This window comes from Pseudophryne corroboree, chromosome 5 (assembly GCF_028390025.1).
Source record: "Pseudophryne corroboree isolate aPseCor3 chromosome 5, aPseCor3.hap2, whole genome shotgun sequence".
NCBI lineage: Eukaryota > Metazoa > Chordata > Amphibia > Anura > Myobatrachidae > Pseudophryne > Pseudophryne corroboree.
In genome coordinates this window covers 254,224,028-254,244,832 of record NC_086448.1, presented here as the reverse complement: position 1 = coordinate 254,244,832, position 20,805 = coordinate 254,224,028, and the positions used below count along the sequence as shown (strand labels likewise).

The following is a 20,805-nucleotide window of genomic DNA, read 5'->3' as shown; positions in this document are numbered from 1 at the left end:
AGGCACCCAAATGCTTTTATGCAAGCCATAAAAAGAAATCAGTAACCTGCTGCCCAGGGCGCTCCCCCCCCCCAGCGCCCCGCACCCTGTGAGTGCGTTGATGTGTGGGAGCATGGAGCGCAGCACGACCGCTGTACCTCCATTACTGAAGTCTTCTGCCGTCACTGAAGTATTCTGTTCTTCTAATACTCACCCGGCTTCTTTCTTCTGGCTTCTGTGAGGGGGTTGACGGCGCGGCTTCGGGAACAAGCAGCTAGGCGCACCAAGTGATCGAACCCTCTGGAGCTAATGGTGTCCAGTAGCCGAGAAGCAGAGCCCTTGAACTAAGAAGAAGTAGGTCTGACTTCTCTCCCCTCTGTCCCACGATGCAGGGTGCCTGTAGCCAGCAGGTCTTCCTGAAAATAAAAAACCTAACATAAAGTCTTTCAGAGAAACTCAGGAGAGCTCCCCTAGTGTGTGACCCATCACTCCTGGGCACAAAGTCTAACTGCGGTCTGGAGGAGGGGCATAGAGGGAGGAGCCAGTTCACACCAAGTTTAAGTCTTTATAGTGTGCTCAGGCTCCTGCAGATCCGTCTATACACCATGGTCCTTTTGGAGTCCTCAGCATCCTCTAGGACGTATGAGAAATTCAAAAATCGCAGCCATCGGGATTTGTATTTATTTAGTCGGCCACCTGAGGCATCTCTAATCTGCTGCTTGCAACCATCGAATGCACACTGGTCAAGCACCGATCTTCTGAATAAGCCTATGTGGTTGTACAGCATGGCCGCTAGAAGTAAGACGCTAGAGCCATGTTTACTGTGTACAGAATCCTGACTGCTGTGATTTTGTACCAACCCCCTGGTAACTATGCATTGAGAACTGTACCTGCTAATACAATTAACTTTGCTTTGCAACAAAAACCGGTGAGTGACGCTTTTTGTTCCATACAGGAAACATGCACCTTGACATCTGAAAATTTATTTTGACTAGTGCCAGGCTTTGGAAAAAAACACTATATACAGTATGTACAACCACTGTGCTTTATGTATAAAATTAGGTACATGAAGAGCGTACTACTGTATATATAATAAAAACACCTCCATGTGTTAAAATTCAATTTTCACCCGAAATATTCTTTTAGATTTTTTTTTTAATGCTTATCTAATACAGTACCAATTGTTGTGCTAAAAAAATAAGGAGAAATATATGAAAGGGAAACTTTTGCAGCAAATTGGAAGTTACACTCATACAAGTCTTTATTATTTACTCATACATGTCATACTTGCCTACTTTTGAAAACTAGTTTCAGGGAGATTCCAGGTGGCAGCAGAATGCGCCGTGCAGGGGTGTGTCGAGCTCCGCCCAAGGGGTGTGTCTAGTTCCGCCTATGGGTGTATTTATTGCAATCAGGGGTGTGTCCTGCAATGGCAGGTGAAAACTATAGTACAAAAAGCAGCAAAAAAAAGAATTAGAAATAAAGCAACAATATAAGTGCAAGATACATTAATTTAATCTACTGTGCACATTAAGTGACTGAGAAAACCAAAATCTATATACACTGGTGCGGGATTTTATATATATATATATATATATATATATATATATATACACATACACACACACATTATGCCACACGGTGTGAGCCGAAATTCACATATGCCACACAGTATGAGCCGAAATTCACATTATGCTACACAGTATGAGCCACAATCCACACGGAATGAGCCAAAATTCAGGGACAGGGAGAGTGACAGCAGGGACATACAGTAGGGACAGGGAGAGTGACAGAGAGACAGGGAGAGACATAGGGAGAGGACAGCAAAGACATACAGTAGGGAGAGAGAAAGGCAGCAGGGTAAGATTGGTTAATGAGCGGAGGAGTGTGTGGTCGGCGGTGCGGAGGATGAGGAGGCTGTGGTCATCGATGGTGCAGAGGAGGCAGCTGTGGGCGGCAGTGCGGAGGAGGAGGCTGAGGGCAGCGGCCTTCGGGGCAGCTATGGTCCACCTATGACCGCCACTATTTCAAATCTGCCGCAGACCAGCAGCCAATCAGGAGTGGCTGCTCCTGATTGGCTGCTGGTTCAAGAGCTCCAATTTGCGCGTTAATAGTGACGAATTTGAAAAGATGCGGCAGTCAGTGCTCGAAGTGCCGGTATGCCATACCAGTGTATACCGGCCCACTTTCAGCACTGTGTGTGTGTATACATACCAGTGGCGTGCGGTGAGGTCAGTGGCTGGGGAGGCACAAGCAGCTAACACCCCCCCCCCACCCCATAGAGGAAAAAAAAATGCGTAGCCCCCCCCCCCCTTTATTCGTAAAACCAGCACCAGGCAGAACCAGCCAGGGGGGGTAATGCCATAGCAGGGGAGACACTCGGTATGGGGTCCCCCTGCCATAGCATTAATCTACCCCCCCAAGCTAGTCAGCCCAGGGCTGGAATTCCTCGGAAGTGGGGACCCCAAAAAATAAACATGGGGTCCCCCTCCCGAGCAATAACCAGCACTGGGCTGATAGCCCAGTGCTATGCACCGCACCCCTGGTGGCGGTGTGTGAGGGGTTCATTGTTAAAATTGTTCTTTACAGGTGGCCTACAGATCCCAGCAAGCCTACCCCAGCATGCTGGCACTTGGAGAACCACAAGTGCCAGCATGCCCGGACATAATGGGCCCGCTGGCACCTGTAGTCCGCCTGTAAAGAATAGTAATATTGTTCTTTACAGGTGGCCTACAGGTCATAGCAAGCCTGCCCCAGCATGCTGGCACTTGGAGAACCACAAGTGCCAGCATGCCCGGACATAAATGGCCTGCTGGCACCTGTTGCCCACCTGTAAAGAAAATATTAAAATAAAAACACCACACAGTCTTAAAAAATAAGTTTTATTGCACAGGGTCTTCACCTGGGGGCGGCGGCCTTTATGCTCTTTTGCATGGCTGCCGCATCCCCAGGGCTTCAGGCGTCTTCACCTGGGGGGGCGCCACCTCCCCAGGGCTTCCAGCGTCTTCCTCTGACGTCTTCACCTGGGAGGCGGCGGCCTTAAAGCTCTTTTGCATGGCCGCCGCCTTCCCCAGGGATTCCAGCATCTTCACCTGATGGGCGGCGGCTGCTAAGCTCTTTTGCATAGCTGCCGCCCATCCAGGACTTCCGGCGTCTTCAACCTTCAGGAGCTCTTCTCCGCTCCTCCTCCGCCGTCGGACTGACAGCCGCTCCCTCGCGCTGACTTATATAAGTCAGCCAGAGGGGGCGGAGCGATGACGCGGCGGCGGCCATCTTCAATTTCAAAAATGACGCTGAGGCGACATTTTTGAAATGGGTTACCGCTCCGCTGCTCAAACTCTGCACCGCCGCAACCACGCCGCCCGCACCAACGCCGCCCGCACCGCCGCACCCACGCCGCCCGCACCGCCGCCGCCCACACCCACGCCGCCAGCACCTCCGCCGACGCCCGCACCTGCGCCGTGCCCACAACAGTGATTGACATCGGATCCAGTGACGGATCCGCTGGCCAATCACTGTGGCCTCACTGACAGGGACGTGCTTTCATGGGTTGAAAGAATGTCCCTGTGTGAAAGCGGCACCACTAATGGTGCCGCTTTCCCATGATTTTTCAATGGGCTTTTAATGCCCATTGCTAGGCCCCGCCCATGCCCGCCCCCCGCTCCCCATATCTTTCCCTATCTGACAGGGAGGCACCACGATCGGTGCCTCCCAAACACTTTTACACAGGACTCGGATGATTAGAATAATATAAAACAAATACTTATGACACAGAATATGAGTCATAAGTATCTTCTTTATATTATTTTAATCAGTAATGACAGGGGAGGCACTGCCTCCCCTGACTGCACGTCCCTGATACATACACCCACTACACCCACATACACATTACACCTAGTACATACAGCACCAGAATACATTGCATTATGCACTGCCCCCTCCCACTTATTACACATAGTACCTTATTACATTACATACACACACCCTCCCCCATATTAGACCCAGCACATTACATTATACACAACTCACCCATATTACACCCAGCACATTACATTATACACAACCCCCTCCCCCATATTACACCCAGCTCACATCATACACAGTCCCATACCCCATATTACACCCAGCTCCTCATCATACACAGCCCCATACTACACCCAGCACATTACATTACACACAGCCCCCCTCCCCATATTACACCCAGCACATTACACACAGTCCCCCTCCCCCATATTACACCCAGCACATTACACACAGTCCCCCTCCCCCATATTACACCCAGCACATTACACACAGCAAACACCCCCCCCCCCTCCCCCATATTACACCCAGCACATTACATTATACACAACCCCCTCCCCCATATGGAGAGAGAATTGACTGCATAGGAAAGGAAAGAGTTAAACATCCTGTGAGGGGTGGACCTAGCTGTGAGGAAAGTACAGCCTTTGGAAAAAGGGGAGGGTTAATATATATAGGGAATGCTAGGCCATTTTGCTCTCTCTTGTTGCTGAATTGCCTTGGGGTGAGTGCTGCATAGCAGAGTCTCCCCAATTACTTGGCTGTGTGTTTATTATATAGTGGTCAGGCTCCCATCTGCATTACCTTCCACTGATTACTATGGCTGCTGTGCGACCTCGCCGTTCCGCCGGGACACCGGCCCGTTACTGCTCATCGGGCGGTGGGTCCGGGCCCGAGGACGGCCTGGCTGGCCCTGGGGATGGCGTCCCGTCCCCTGGGGCCTTCACGGGCTCTAGCAGCGGGACGGAGCGGTGTACACGGTCGTCATTACCGCTGGGGGCCGGGCCGGTTTTGCCGGCCGGTCGCGGGCAGCAGGGACGACCGAGGGTGCAGCCAGGACGCCCGGAGGTGGACGGGTAGCAGCCCTCACCTCCGAGCACGGTGCGTGGAGTCTCAGGGTCGGGCGCCCGCGGGCGCGCGCATGCGCGCCGCGGTGGGCGCCCGTCGTCGCTGGAGCCGCTCTCATCTCCGGTCTCTTCCCCCTCGCCGCGGCCGCGAAGCAGTGCCAGGCAAGGGGGGACGAATAGGCGGGAGGCGGCGGTTAGCCGGACGAGGCCCGTCGCGGGGCCTCGTCCGACAGAGTTACAAGAGGATGCAGCGGGGAGCTTGACGGCGGGAAGAGGCGGGACGCGATCACGGGGTGTGCGCGCGCCCACGCTCGCCACAGGCGGCGCCGTTCACGCACGTGTGCGCGCACGTGTGCGCGCAGCGGCGCCGCTGGTCTCCCTGTCTCCCCTGCTCACTCCCCAACAGCCGGAGGCCGGCGGGGAGCGGGGGAGGAGGAGGGACGGAGAGTGGGTCAGGGGCAGCAGAGCTGCTCAGGGCCGGGAAGAGTCACGCCGCGGCGCCCTCCCAGCGGGCGGAGGGAGCTCCGGCCTGCGGGGGGAGGGTGCGCGCGGCGGGATGGAGAGCGAAAGCAGCGCTGGCTCCGGCGGGCAGTCCAGCGGAGTGGGCAGAGTTTGGTGGGGGTCAGGGCCGCTGGCGCTTAGGGGCGCTGCCCATTCCCCACCGAGGCAGGCTGGGCACAGGGCGTTGGGGCCCCAGTTGGCACCGGTCAGGCGTCCGGCGAGCAGGCGTGCGCCCACACCGGCTGGGGAGCCCGCGGGGGGCGACGCTGAGTTTTGGGGTGGTCAGGACCCCTCCGGAACTTTGGCGTCGGCCCTGGCGTTGGGGCCGCTGGCCGCGGCAGCTTCCCCGGGGGTGGCTAACAGTTCAGGAGTGCATGCGGTGGCAGGCGGGTCCGGTGCGCGGACGGTTTCGGTGGCGCAGCGAGTTGCTCTGGCATGCCGGGAGCTCGGTGCGGCCGCAGCGCAGCTGGATCATCGTGCCGGGCGGGACGAGCATGGGCGCGCAGAGAGGACGCCTCCCCTCCGGAGTGCTGGGCATGCGCCGCGACTGTTGTCTGGGTCTTTCTCTCCGTCTTTTTCTGCAGGTGATCGCGGAGAAGTGGAGATGGTGGTGAGCGAGGATGATGATGTTGCGTTCGCCACGCCGGAGGATTTTAGGTCCGAGCAGTCGACGGCATCAGGTGAGTCGGACCAGTCTGGGTCGGGCTCCAGCACGCGCTCCAGTTCTCGCAGCTCGTCCTCGTCTTCTTCTCCAGTCTGCTCTTGCCTTGCCGTTAGTTCTGCGGGAGAAAGTGGATAAGGAGGTTAGGCTGGGTAGGATGGAGGGACCGTTTCTATCACCCCCAGTGGATGACTTGGTCATCTCCCCAGTGGGGGTGGTTCCCAAGAAGACTCCAGGTGCTTTTAGGCTCATTCAGCATCTTTCTTACCCGTCGGGGTCATCAGTCAACGATGCAATACCGCCGGCTCATTGCTCGGTGGTGTATCAGTCGTTTGACGAGGCTCTAGAGCTGGTCCGTAGTTACGGCCATGGGGCCCTGATGGCTAAGATAGATCTGGAATCCGCATTTCGGTTGCTGCCGTTGCATCCGGACTCATTCCGTTTTATGGGTTTTCGGATCGGAGCGGAATATTTGATTGACAAATGTTTGCTGATGGGTTGTTCCGTGTCCTGCTCGTTTTTCGAACGGTTTAGCACTTTCCTTCATTGGTGCGTGGAGTCTTCGTCAGGGGGTCACGGGGTCGCCCATTACCTCGATGACTTCCTGTGTGTGGGTACGGCAGATTCACCGCGGTGCGGCGACTTGCTGTTCAGCATCCGAGCTCTGTTTTTTCACTTCAGCGTTCCCGTGGCCGTGGATAAAACAGAAGGGCCGGTCTCCTGTTTGTCATTTTTGGGGATAGAGATCGACACGGTGGCGGGATCGTGTCGACTGCCTCCGGACAAGGTTGCAAAGCTCCGCGAGGCTATCTGCCGGTTCGGAAGGTCGCGCAAAGTCACTCTGCGGCAGGCGTAGTCCTTGCTGGGCATTTTTAATTTTGCTTGTCGGGTAATCCCGATGGGCAGGGTTTTCTGCCGGAAGCTGGAACGGGCGACCGCAGGGTATGCCAGACCACATCATTTCGTGCGCTTGTCCTCTGAGATTCAGAGGGATTCGGCCGTATGGGCCTCGTTCCTGGAGGACTTCAACGGGGTGTGTATATGGCAGGCCCCAATGGTCAACAGCACCGGGCTGCAGCTGTTTACCGATGCGGCGGGTTCCTCTGGGTTCGGTTGTTATCTGGAGGGATCTTGGTGCGCGGCCTCGTGGCCGGCGGAGTGGCATCGCAAAGGTTTGACTAAGGACCTTTTGCTGCTGGAGCTTTTCCTCATTATGGTGGCGCTGGAGGTTTGGGGCGATCGTCTGGCTCATCGCAGCATATTGTTTAGATGTGACAATCCGGGCGTGGTGCATGCGATAAATAACCAGAGGGCGAAGTCGCTGGTGGTCCTGAGGGTGCTGGGGCAGTTGACATGCCTGCATAGGAACGTGTGGTTCCGCGCGCAGCATGTGCCTGGTTTGGAGAACGGAATTGCCGACGCTTTGTCACGCGGTCAATGGGAAAGGTTTTGTTTGTTGGCACCCGAGGCCGACGAGCACGGTTTTCAATGTCCCGATTATGTCTGGTAGGTGATCGGGCCGGATTGGAGGGTCTAGCGATGCAATCAGTCGCTCCGAATACGCTCAAGGCTTATGGACAAGCTTGGAGCGAGTTGGAGGAGTTTGTTCGAGGACGAAGTCAGCAAGGTAAGAGCGGGCATCGAATGATGCTTTCTTTTATTTGGCAGTTGTTTGTTGCGGGTAGGTCCAGAGCGGTGGTATCCCGGTACTTGGCTGGTATTTCGTTCTTTAGCAAAATCAAAGGCGTCCCGGACGTAACAAAAAGCGGGATTCTGCTTAAGGCGATGAAGGGATGGGCGCGCGTGGCGCCGGTGCCGCCTGACAGGAGGCGGCCAATTGATGCGGCCTTGCTTCCGGATGTCATCAGGGCGGTTGGCGGTATAGCGTCGTCCATGTTTGAGTCGCTGCTGTTCAGTTTGGCGTTCTCAATGGCTTATCATGGTGCCTTTCGAGTTTCGGAGCTGGTGGCGCCTTCCAAGCGAGCAGATTCGTGCATGCTTCTCGAGGACGTGGTGGTGGGTGAGAGGTCCTTGCTGTGCCGATTGCGTCGCTCTAAGACGGACCAAGTGGGTAGAGGTCGATGGGTCACCTTGGTTCCGGCACTTGAGGAGAGCATTTGCCCAGTGAGGTTGGCAGTTCGATATGCGGCAGTACGGCCCGATGGTCGGGGGTCATGGTTGCTTCATTATGACGGGCTGCCAGCGACGAAATATCAGTTTCGTTGGATGCTGGGTCACTGTCTGGCGAGCTTGGGCCTTCCACCCGCTGCTTTCGGGACGCATTCCTTCCGCATCGGGGCTGCAACGTCGGCTGTGTCGGCAGGGCTTTCCGTGGCTGAAATCCAGGCGGTGGGGCGATGGAAGTCGTCAAGTTACAGACGATATATTCGCCCCATTGCGTGAGATGCTGGCTTGCACTGCGTTTTGTTTAGTTGTAGTTGTTATAAGTCATGTTTTACAGTTCAGTACGTCCTTGTGTTGTACGTCTGTTTGTCTTCCCGTTTTATCCTACTCAGGGATTAGCCACTCGCCGCTGCTGGCAGCGGGGGTCTGGAATTCTTTTGCGATTTTTTGCCTGACTTGACGGACTGAATTCTAATCCACAATTCGGCTGATCAGTTCTAATCAAAGTCCCTCAGCAGGTTTTTACGCTTTCACCTCCAGCTGAGTTCTTACATGTTTTTCCCATTTTATACCCCCCTCCCCCCCCCCCCCCCGTTTAATTTCCTATTTTAATTTTGATTTTCCCATTTGTGTGTTTATGTTCTGCTTCAAATTGGCTGGAAGCTTGTGCAGATCGGCTAGGCCGTGACTTCTGCAATAAACGAAATCTCAATTTTTTCTTTTGGCAGATCCTTCAGGTTAATGGATTTAATAACAATGCTATAGATAATTAGTAACCAATTTTACCTCCATTCCTTCTCTTCAGGTTGGTTTGATGGTGACTTGGCTATCTGGGTGGTTGGCCACTCTTATGTGTATTGGGCAGCCAGGTTTTTGGCCTCGGAGGGGGCACAGATGTTTCCTAGGGCTCAGGGAGTTCGTTGGCTCGGTTGGCGGGGAATGATGTGGAATGAGCTGAAGAGTAGACTAGTCAGTCAGGCCAGCGAGCATGGAGTCCCTAGGGTGCTGGTTGTCCATTTAGGTGGCAACGACCTGGGGAAGAGGACATCTTTGGAGCTGCGGCGGGCCATGATAAAGGATCTGGCCAGTGTGGCCGCAGCATGGACCAATTGTGTTTTGGTGTTCTCGATGATGGTGCCAAGGTTGAGTTGGCGAGGTGTGGCGGACGGTCGCCTGATTGATGAGGCCAGGCAAAAGGTGAATGGGGCGGTGGCGAAGTGGGTGTTGTCCCACGGAGGCAAAGTGGTTCGCCACCCTAGGATTCGGTTCCGAGACAGTCACCTTTTTCGGCCTGATGGTGTGCATCTGTCCAATGAGGGGATGATGCTTTTCCTGGAGGATCTGTGTCTAGTGTTGCAGGAGTATGGGTGAGGTTATGGTGGCGGTGCGAAGACTCTGGGGAGGAGTCTTTCGCTGTTGGCGGAAAAGAACGGCAGGTTGTAGTTTGTATTGTTAGCTGTAGTGATTTACAGTTTGGTGTGGTTTAGGTGCACTCACCTCCATCGACTTTTAGGGCCGCTCGACCACCCGTCCGGGGGCAGCGGCAGGCACCCATCAGGGTGGGTAGTCACTGTGGGGGTTGAGTTGGGCACCTATTACCGATTTGATAGTTTGTATTTAAATTAGGATAGTTTTGAATTTTAACATTTTAAGGTTAGAGTCAGTTCAATAGAGCCGTTCTTTTTTCTGCCACCATATGCCGGCTGTATCGGCATGTTAACCAAAATTTTCAATTACAGGTTTGCTTATGGTTAGGGTATAATAAATAGCTAGCAATTTTTCTGCCAAATTCAAGTCTCCGTGTCATTATTTCTTGGTATTAGAGGTAATGAATGCTTTACTTTGAATGAAGGGGTCCACCGAGTATCATTAGGATGTTTATACACCCAGCTCACATATTACAACCAGCTCCACATCATACACAGCCCCCTCCCCCATATTACACCCAGCACATTACATTATACACAACCCCCTCCCCCATATTACACCCAGCTCACATATTACACCCAGCTCCACATCATACACAGCCCCCTCCCCCATATTACACCCAGCACATTACATTATACACAACCCCCTCCCCCATATTACACCTAGCTCACATATTACACCCAGCTCCACATCATACACAGCCCCCTCCCCCATATTACACCCAGCTCCACATCATACACAGCCCCCTTCCCCATATTACACCAGGTCAGTGCCACATTACATTCCCCCCATTACACACAGCAGTCACCTGGCTATGTTGTTCCTTCCTCTTAGGAGCAGACTGGAGGACGACCCCAGGACAGTGTGGGAAGGCAGAAGTGAGAGCTGAGGAGCAGAGCGAGAGGTCAGCTTCTGCTGCTGCTGGCCTCATACACGCAGCTCTCTCTGAGTGTGGTGGGAGGGGCCAGCCACAGGGAGCACACCCCTGATTGAGACTGCTTCCTTCTCACTGTGCAGTGTGCCTAGCAAGACGGACGCTGCCGCCCCCGAAGTCTCCCGTGCAGGTGCCGGGCCCTCCGGACTTGCGCATGCGCAGTGCTGATTTTCGTCGAGGACCCTGAAAATCCGGGGGGGCTGGCAAGTTTTGCGGGGCAGCGGGAGGCTCACTTAAAAATCGGGAGCCTCCCGCTGAATGCGGGAGGGTAGGCAAGTCTGATACATGTCTATATTATATTATTCACCTGTCAGTGCGCAAAGTGAACTGTGGGTGTGCCTACAGGTATGTCAGTGTACCTGGCAGTACACAAAGTGAACTGTGGGTGTGCCTACCGGTATGTGAGTGTACCTGGCAGTGCACAAGGTGACATGTGGGTGTGCCTACCAGCAGGCCTAGCGCTACCCGCTCAGCAAAGGGATGCAGTGCAGGTAGGCGCCGGGCAGGAGAGGCGCCTTCACTGCTCTGCATCCCTGCTGAAGCGCCGTCCTGTCCCCCCTGCTTCTGGCTGCTGCGTCTGCCCTGTCACACTGACAGGCAGCCGCAGCAGCGCCGGCAGCATGAGTACTTCTCCTCTCTCCCCTGTGACAGTGAGAGGGGAGGAGTGCCAGTTTGCGGTCTGATGAAAGGGGTGGAGCTACACGGACCAAGAAGTGGAGCTACACGGACCAAGGGGGGGGGAGCTACACGGACCAGGCCTAGCAGACTGTGGAAGATCTGGCCAGCAAGATTGTGGTAAGGGGATGCAAAAAGAGTGTGAGAGAGAAAGTGTGTGTGTGTGTGTGTGTATGGATGTGTGTGTTTGTTTGTATTTAAAAAGGGGATGCTGTCTGCCGTAATGTGTAAAAAGGGAGACACTGTTTGCCGTAATGTGTAAAAAGTGGGATGCTGCCTGCCGTAATGTGTAAAAAGGGGACTCTGTCCGCCGTATTGTGTAAAAAGGGGCCGCTGGCTGCCGTAATGTGTAAAAAGGGGGACGCTGGCTGCCGTAATGTGTAAAAAGGGCACGCTGACCGCGCCCCTATATTTTTTGCACGTGCCTGCGGCGCGCACTGCCCCTATTTTACATGCAGGGGAGGGGGGCGATGCCCTCTCTTGCACACAGCGGTAAAATGTCTAGTTACGGCACTGTCTGTGTGCAGGGCCGTAACTAGCGCTGCACCGAGTGTTTGTGGGCAGAGAGTTCACATCCATAGGCGTGCACGGATCTCCTGCAGCTCGGGAGCCCAAGAGGCCATGTTAACCCCCCGGCCCTGCATGTAAAGTATGGGAGGGCGCAAATTTATATTTTGCAGGAGGGCGCCGAACACCCTAGCACCGGCCCTGCCTACCAGTAAGTGAGTACCTGCCAGAACGCAAAGTGACCTCGTAATTACTGACACTGAGGAAGCCGCCGAGGCTAATGAGGAGGCGGAGAAATGCGTTTGTCACGTGCAAGAACACCCTGGGAGAAACAAATACTCCTGCAGCATTGTTTGAAGGCCGGCCGGCTGTATTCAAATATACCCCAGTGCTAAGGGGGAAACAAAACGGACTCTACACAGCAGCCTTGGAGCACAGGCAAGGCTCCTAAAGTGAGAGAAGTTGCTGGTGAGAGGTAATTGGTGCTTTGCATGGTGCACCTAAAAGAACTGCTACAATATAACATCAGCCGTCAAGTGTGTGTTCCCAAAAACATTGGGAAAATTAACCCATACTAACAAGCTATAGTTCTGTTCCATTATTGCCTTGGAAAATTGCTTTCTACTAACATAAGAATAACACTCCACTAGTTCCTGAGCATGCTTACAGGACTGTTTGATTGAATCTGATTGATTATTTGCATGCTACACTTCTAACAACTGTGCTGGAAAGAATCACAGTGGGACTATAATTTGGATAACATATCTATTTATTGTCTCCATAGAGGATAAATTAATTCATATGCAAAAGGAAAATTTAAATCATGCTATAACGAATAGAGTGTTGAAATTGGTAGCCACAAGAAGTAAAAAGTGGTTTTGTTTCTTTGTTTGTTTGTTAAGTATGTATAATTATTTTAAATAAGGATACTGGCCGGTATTCATATGTGTTATTAAAAATAATATGTTTTATATTTAAATATATTTTTCAAAGTAAAAAAGCGCTGTCTCAATTTTTTCTTTTTTGACCTCGTAATTACCTGTCTCGTCTTTTTCTTTTTTTTGTGTTGGTCTCCGCCTTCTTTCGATGTCCTCTGCTGGCTTGCCATATCTTCTTCCTGTGTTGGGTCTCACTCCTCGCCGCCGTCCAAAGATTCCTCTGAGGAGTGTAAAGGGGGGTGGGGGGGTTGGGGCATGGGGGTGCTTGTCCCTGGACATAACTGTGGAAAATAAATGTAAAAATATTACATAGGGACCAACAACCCCACTCAAACAGGTAGAAATCACACCACAGGCACCCCACCCCGCACCTAACATTGCATGATGCAATAAACCCAGCAGTAAAGCACACCTGTACATGTAAAAAAAAAAAAAAAAGCACCCCTCTCCAATCCATGCAAGATGCAGGAAAACCAGCTCAGTAAAACATTTTTAAAAGCACCTCAGCACACATTTTAAAAATACACAGACCCCACCCAAACAGCCCCAAAGTGAACCAAAGTCACCCCTGCAACACCCCTGTAACCCTGCACTGTATAAGGCAATACCCTAAACAGCATAAAACCATTGAAAAGCACCCTGCACACATTTTAAACATACACAGACCCCACCCAAACAGCCCCGAAGTAAGTACCCCTGCAACACCCCTGCACTACATTATGCAATACTCCAAACAGCATAAAACCATTGAAAAGCACCCCTGCACACATTTTAAACATACCCCAAACACATCCGAGCTGGCACAAAGTACACCACATGCACCCCTCCCCCACCCATACATTACATGCTGCATACAAACATCATACAAAGCACCCCAAATGAACTCACAAAAGCACCCCTGCAGCACACCATCAGTGCAGGTTCTCGACCTTGTGGTGCCCAGGGCGAAAGTTTCTTTCGCTCCCCCCATAGGGAAAATAGGGTTAGTGTGCGCCGAGGGCACGTGCAAAAAATTGGGGCGTGGCTTCATAGGGAAGGGGCGTGGTCACAGAATAGTACCTGTTCACATTACACCGTACAGCAGTGTCCATCAGTCACATTACACCACACAGTAGTGTCCGTCAGTCACATTACACCACACAGTAGTGTCCGTCAGTCACATTACACCACCAGGTGTGCCCCCAGTAGTTGTGCCCCCACTAGATATGCCCCTATAGGTGTACCCCCAGTAGTTTTGCCCCAGTAGATGTGCCCCCTGTAGATTTGCCCCCAGTAGATGTACCCCCTGTAGATGTGCCCCCAGTGGATGTGCCCCCCATGGATGTGCCCCCAGTAGTTGTGCCCCCTGTCCCAGTAGTTGTGCCCCCAGTAGATTTGCCCCAATAGATTTGCCTCCTGTAGATGTGCCCCCTGTAGTTATGCTCCCTAGTAGCGCCGCTAACACACATACAAATAATAAAAAAGCAAAACACACACAATACTCACCCAGCCCCGCTCCTGCTTCCCGACTGCTGCAGCCCCCTGTCTCTGGCTGTCTGCTCCTCGGATCTATGGGAGAGACGTCATGAAGTCTCTCCTATAGTGCTGCACAGACACTAGAGGTCAATTAGGATCTCTAGCATCTGACAATGGTGCCAGCTGCAGCGGGCACCCACTCAGCCCATGGCGCCTGCTGCAGCTGGGGGACTGCAATATGTGGGGTACGGGTGCCTGTGGGGTGACTGCAGCCGCGCCCGCAGGCCGCAGCACCCTGGGCACAGGCCGAGCTTGCCCGCACCTAGAACCGCTCCTGAACGCCATACACACATATTTCACAGTTGGTACTTACCTAAAAGTGTAGAAAACAGTCCTAAAACTCCCTCTCCTCTGTCCAATGCTGTCTGTCTGTCCTGACTGGATGAAGGCTTGCTGGGTGTTTAGTTCACCGTATTGCACTTTCCCACAGCAAAATAAACCAATTCAGCACTCTGCAGCACCTCTCTCCGCTCTGCAGGTTACCAAAATGGCGCCTGGAGCACGCAGCAAAGAGCCCTTATATGAGATCCACAAGAGCTGGAAGCCGAGTCCATTCCGCCCACAATCCGACTGACTCATATGTGCACACAGGGGGGGTTTCCGAGTACCTGGAAACCCCCCCTGCCCGCCGATCCATTGCGCCGCTGACCAATATTTATTTATTTATTTTGACACGGAGGAGCTCCGCAGGCTGTCTCTATCATGCTGCAGCTACCTCCTCCAATACACTGACACTCTGGCTGAATGGACAGAAGAGGGAGCTGCAGCGCACAGCTCCTCTCAGCCTTCGGAAGTTACCATGGAGCTTTGATGCAGACAGCTGGCCGGGTGAGGCTCCACGGACTCTGCAGCAAGCCACCAGGGGGGTGCTGATGAGTCGCGAGGGGGAGAAGTGGAAGGGTGTCTGATGCTGATCGGGTCAGTGCTCAGACACTGTATTCCACTCTGCAGAAGAGTGTATCTTTAGGATCACATGCCTGGGGATGTGGGCAGGGGGGGTTACTTTAATAAATAATGGTGGTTAATTTTCTCTAAATGATGGTGGCTTTGTTTTTGTTTTTTACTTTATTGTGAAAGAGGTGTGTGTGTGTGACAGTGTGTCTGTGTATGTGTGTTTGTTTGTGACATAAATGTATATTTACTGCATATACTGTAGCTATGTGTGTGTGTATTTATGACATTCAGGTGTGCTAGATAAAGCTATATGTGAGTGTGTTTGTGACATACATGTGTGCTATATGTGTGCATGTGTGTGTATATATATATATATATATATATATATATATACATACATACACACTGTATACAGGAGTGCACCCTGACAAGTGAAGGTTGGTGCTATCAAGGGAGTGCCGAGGGTGTGTGTGTGTATATAGGCCCTCATTCCGAGTTGTTCGCTCGCTAGCTGCTTTTAGCAGCATTGCATACGCTAAGCCGCCGCCCTCTGGGAGTGTATCTTAGCATAGCAGAATTGCGAACGAAAGATTAGCAGAAATGCGAAAAGAAAATTCTTAGCAGTTTCTGAGTAGCTCGAGACTTACTCAGCCATTGCGATCAGTTCAGTCAGTTTCATTCCTGGTTTGACATCACAAACACACCCAGCGTTCGCCCAGACACTCCCCCGTTTCTTCAGACACTCCCGCGTTTTTCCCAGAAACGGCAGCGTTTTTTCGCACACTCCCATAAAACGGCCAGTTTCCGCCCAGAAACACCCACTTCCTGTCAATCACATTACGATCACCAGAACGATGAAAAATCCTTGTTATGCCGTCAGTAAAATACCTAACTTTTGAGTAAAATAACTAAGCGCATGCGCTCTGCGAACCTTGCGCATGCGCAGTAAGCGACTAATCGCAATATAGCGAAACTCGGCAACGAGCGAACAACTCGGAATGAGGGCCATAGAGAGAGAGAGAGAGAGAGAGAGAGAGAATATATCCAAACCCGGCACTCCAGACTTAATAACTCATAATTTTCTCTCTCGCAATGATGTTTGCATTCATATCAATGTACATGAGCGGCACTCTGCGGACTTCTTATCAAAAACAGGCCATCACCCCGTTATTGGCAGCAACGTTTCGGTTTTATTCTTACATGTAAGCCTGATGACGGTTTTGAATAAAACCGAAACGCTGCCAATAACGGGGTGATGGCCTGATTTTGATAAGTCCGCAGAGTGCCGCTCATGTACATTGATATATTGAGATATATATTATTATTATTATTATTATTATCCTTTATTTATATGGCGCCACAAGGGTTCCACAGCGCCCAATTACAGAGTACATAAACAAATAATCAAGCAGGAAAACAGCAACTTACAGTTGACAATATAGGACAAGTACAGGGTAAATAAACATAGCTACATCAGCAGTTGACACTGGAATAAGTATCAGGTGGCAGAAGACTGCTGGATTTGGTGCAGTTGAATATTATTAAAGTAAGAAAAGGATAAGCACATGAGGGAAGAGAGCCCTGCTCGTGAGAGCTTACATTCTAAAGGGGAGGATAGACAGACAGGGGTGAGACAGATGGGGTACAAAGAGAGCGTGGAACAGAGGTTTAGGATGAGATTTGGCTGGGTTTGGTGAAGAAGTGGGTCTTGAGAGCCCGTTTGAAGTTTTGTAGAGAGGTGGAGAGTCTGAGGGGGAGAGGTAGGGAATTCCAGAGAAGTGGTGCAGCACGTGAAAAATCTTGGAGGTAGGAGTGGGAGGAAGTAATCCGTAGGCAGGAGAGTCGACGTGCATTAGCAGAGCGAAGAGGACGGGTGGGAGTGTAAAGGGAGATAAGGTCAGAGATGTAGATGGGAGAGGAGTGGGTGAGGGCTTTGTAAGCAAGTGTGAGAAGCTTGAAATGGATTCTGAAAGGGAAGAGGAGCCAGTGAAGGTCTAGTAAGAGAGGAGAGGTGGATGTAGTGCGTTTGGTGAGGAAGATGAGCCGGGCAGCAGCATTGAGTATAGATTGGAGTGGAGAGAGGTATTTGTCAGGAATGCCAGTTAGGAGGAGATTACAGTAGTCCAGTCTGGAGATGACCAGTGAGTGGATAAGATATATATGTATATATATCTATATATATATGTGTATGTATGTATGTATGTATAATGTGTGTGTGTGTGTGTGTGTGTGTATATATATATATATATATATATATATATACTAGGTGCTTCATTGCGCCCTACGGGTGCTCTTCACACTGTCCCAAGGCCCCTTAACCCCTGCATGCCTTTCTGGGGTTCAATATTTGTATTATACGGAGTATTACCTGAGGGCTGTTTGTAGCCAATTTGTTTCCAGTGGGAGACTTAAAAATGCTCCCCCCCATTGACTTTTTAAAAAAAGCCCTCCCCCCCAGATATAAAAACAAATATTTTGTGTGCGGCTGGAAACGGGGTGTGGCCTTGTTACAATGGACGTGACCTTGTTAATATGGGTGTGGCCTCGTGTAAAAAGACGAACTTACACCCCAGTTTGTGCCCCTGCACCAACAGATCACCGGCACCACAGGAAAAAAAATAATTCCACCAGAATAAGCCCCACAGAGTAATGACCCCTGCACGATATTATGCAACACACCGCAATTCCCTTCATGCATTAAATTCCCATTTGCCACATGATGGCATGCAAGAGTCCCTGTTTTACTGTCACGTCTGAGGATTCTTGTGGATCCGGATTTGGGGAAGATGATTCTGGTGCACTTGGATCTCTGAATAACAAACGAGCGGGACGGATGAAGGTCTTGCGCATTTATTACTTGGAGTAGTTTAACAGGGTTCGCCAAAGACAGTTGAATAGAGATACGACTGTAGGTTAGCGGGTGGCTGAGGATACCGGAACCGTGACCCAGTACTTTAAAGTAGGAATTCCGAAGGCTGGATACTGCGGCGTCCGGAACAGGTAGTTAGGTAGGACACGGGAACAGAGTGGGCAGTCTGCATAAGGCTGTATCAGGAGGCTTGCGTAATTTGCTGTAACAAGAACCTGACACTGGAGATGCTGCGGGAGCACAGAGAACTAGCTTCACAGATACTGGGAAAGATGTTGCACTGGCAAATTCCCTCCTCCAGGCCTTCCTGTATTATAGCAGCTGCTCAGAGCTAATTGGCCACAGGAAAGTGATAAATTGGTGAAGTATGGGCAAGACAGGCTTTTTGCTCACATCAAAGATGGCCGCCGGGAACACAGCCCAGCCTGTTCACAGAAGCCCTGGCTCCACAGCAGCACTGCTAATCCCTGCCGGAGGGACATGCTGCCAGTCTGCTGAGCTGCCAACCAGTGCCCCTGCCTGTCCTCCCAGCACACCCTGCCCGGCGCCAGCAGCCCGCACCTCCGCCAGCTGGACCTCCCCAAAGGGACCGGACAGGTAAGAGCCGGCTACCTTGCACAGTCTCCCGCCGGACCGTGACATTTACACATTGCGGCAGGCACGAATCCCCATTTTACACATTGTGGCAGGCAAGTTTCCCCATTTTACACATTACGGCAGTCAAGAGTCCCCATTGTACACATTACGGCAGGCAAGGGTCCCCATTTTACACATTACGGCAGGCAAGAGTCCCCATTTTACACATGACAGCAGGCAAGAGTCCCCATTTTACACATGACGGCAGGCAAGAGTCCCATTTTACACATTAAGGCAGTCAAGAGTCCCCATTGTACACATTACGGCAGGCAAGAGTCCCCATTTTACACATGACAGCAGGCAAGAGTCCCCATTTTACACATGACGGCAGGCAAGAGTCCCATTTTACACATGACTGCAGGCAAGGGTCACCATTTTACACTTTGCGGCAGGCAAGTGTCCCCATTTTACACATTGCGGCAGGCAAGTGTCCCCATTTTACACTTTTCGGCAGGCAAGTATCCCCATTTTACACATTACGGCAGGCAAGAGTCCCCATTGTACACATTACGGCAGGCAAGAGTCCCTATTTTACACATGACGGCAGGCAAGAGTCCTCATTTTACACATGATGGCAGGCAAGAGTCCCCATTTTACACATGATTGCAGGCAAGGGTCCCCATTTTACACTTTGCGGCAGGCAAGTGTCCCCATTTTACACATTGCGGCAGGCAAGTGTCCCCATTATACACTTTGCAGCAGGCAGGTGTCCCCATTTTACACATTACGGCAGTCAAGAGTCCCCATTGTACACATGACGACAGGCAAGAGTCCCCATTTTTCACATTACGGCAGGCAAGAGTCCCCATTGTACACATTACGGCAGGCAAGAGTCCCTATTTTACACATGACGGCAGGCAAGAGTCCTCATTTTACACATGATGGCAGGCAAGAGTACCCATTTTACACATGACTGCAGGCAAGGGTCCCCATTTTACACTTTGCGGCAGGCAAGTGTCCCCATTTTACACATTGCGGCAGGCAAGTGTCCCCATTTTACACATGACTGCAGGCAAGGGTCCCCATTTTACACTTTGCGGCAGGCAAGTGTCCCCATTTTACACATTGCGGCAGGCAAGTGTCCCCATTTTACACATTGCGGCAGGCAAGTGTCCCCATTTTACACATTACGGCAGTCAAGAGTCCCCATTGTACACATGACGACAGGCAAGAGTCCCCATTTTACACATTACGGCAGGCAAGAGTCCCCATTGTACACATTACGGCAGGCAAGAGTCCCCATTTTACACATGACGGCAGGCAAGAGTCCCCATTTTACACATTACGGCAGGCAAGAGTACCCATTTTACTCATGACGGCAGGCATGTGTCCCCATTTTACAAATGACGACAGGCAAGAGTCCCCATTGTACACATTATGGCAGGCAAGAGTCCCCATTTTACACATTACGGCAGGCAAGAGGCCCCACTTTACGGCAGGCAAGAGTCCCCATTTGACACATTGCGGCAGGCAAGTATCCCCATTGTACACATTACGGCAGGTAAGAGTCCCCATTTTACACATGACAGCAGGCATGTGTCCCCATTTTACACATGATGGCAGGCAAGAGTCCCCATTTTACACATTGCGGCAGGCAAGAGTACCCATTTAACACATGACGGGAGGCAAGAGTCTCCATTTTACACATAACGGCAGGCAAGAGACCTCACTTTACTTATTACAGCAGGTCAAGAGTCCCCATTTTACACAATACGGCAGGCAAGAGCCCCATTTTACACAGTATGTCAGGCAAGACTCCCCATTTTACACATTACGGCAGGCAAGAGTCCCCATTTTACATATTACGGCAGGCACGTGTCTCAATTTTACACATTGCGGCAGGCAAGAGTCCCCATTTTAGACAGAGCGGCAGGCAAGAGTCCCTATTTTACACAATACGTCAGGCACGTGTCCCCATTTTACACAGTACGTCAGGCACGTGTCCCCATTTTACACAGTACGTCAGGCACGTGTCCCCATTTTACACAGTACGTCAGGCACGCGTCCCCATTTTACACATTACAGCAGGCAAGAGTCCCCATTTTACACAGTACATCAGGCATGTGTCCCCATTTTAGACATAACGGCAGGCAAAAGTCCCCATTTTACACAGTACGTCAGGCAGGTGTTCCCATTTTACACATTACGGCAGGCAGAGTCCCCATTTTATACATTACGGCAGGCAAGTGTCCCCATTTGACACATTACGGCAGGCACAGTCCCCTTCTACAAAGAGATAGAGAGAAAAAGTTATAATTGTGTTTGCACTGCAGCGG

General features: G+C 51.6%; 1 long non-coding RNA gene across 1 annotated transcript; it reads right to left on the bottom strand.

The window, feature by feature from the left end:
- Positions 1-1,168: 1,168 nt before the first annotated feature.
- LOC134928969 (uncharacterized) lies at positions 1,169-14,804 on the bottom strand. The gene is made up of 3 exons (XR_010178172.1): positions 14,444-14,804; positions 12,717-12,896; positions 1,169-1,422 (listed from the first exon to the last, which is right to left on the bottom strand). It is a non-coding gene; the product is annotated as an uncharacterized LOC134928969 (long non-coding RNA).
- Between the last annotated feature and the right edge of the window lie 6,001 nt (positions 14,805-20,805).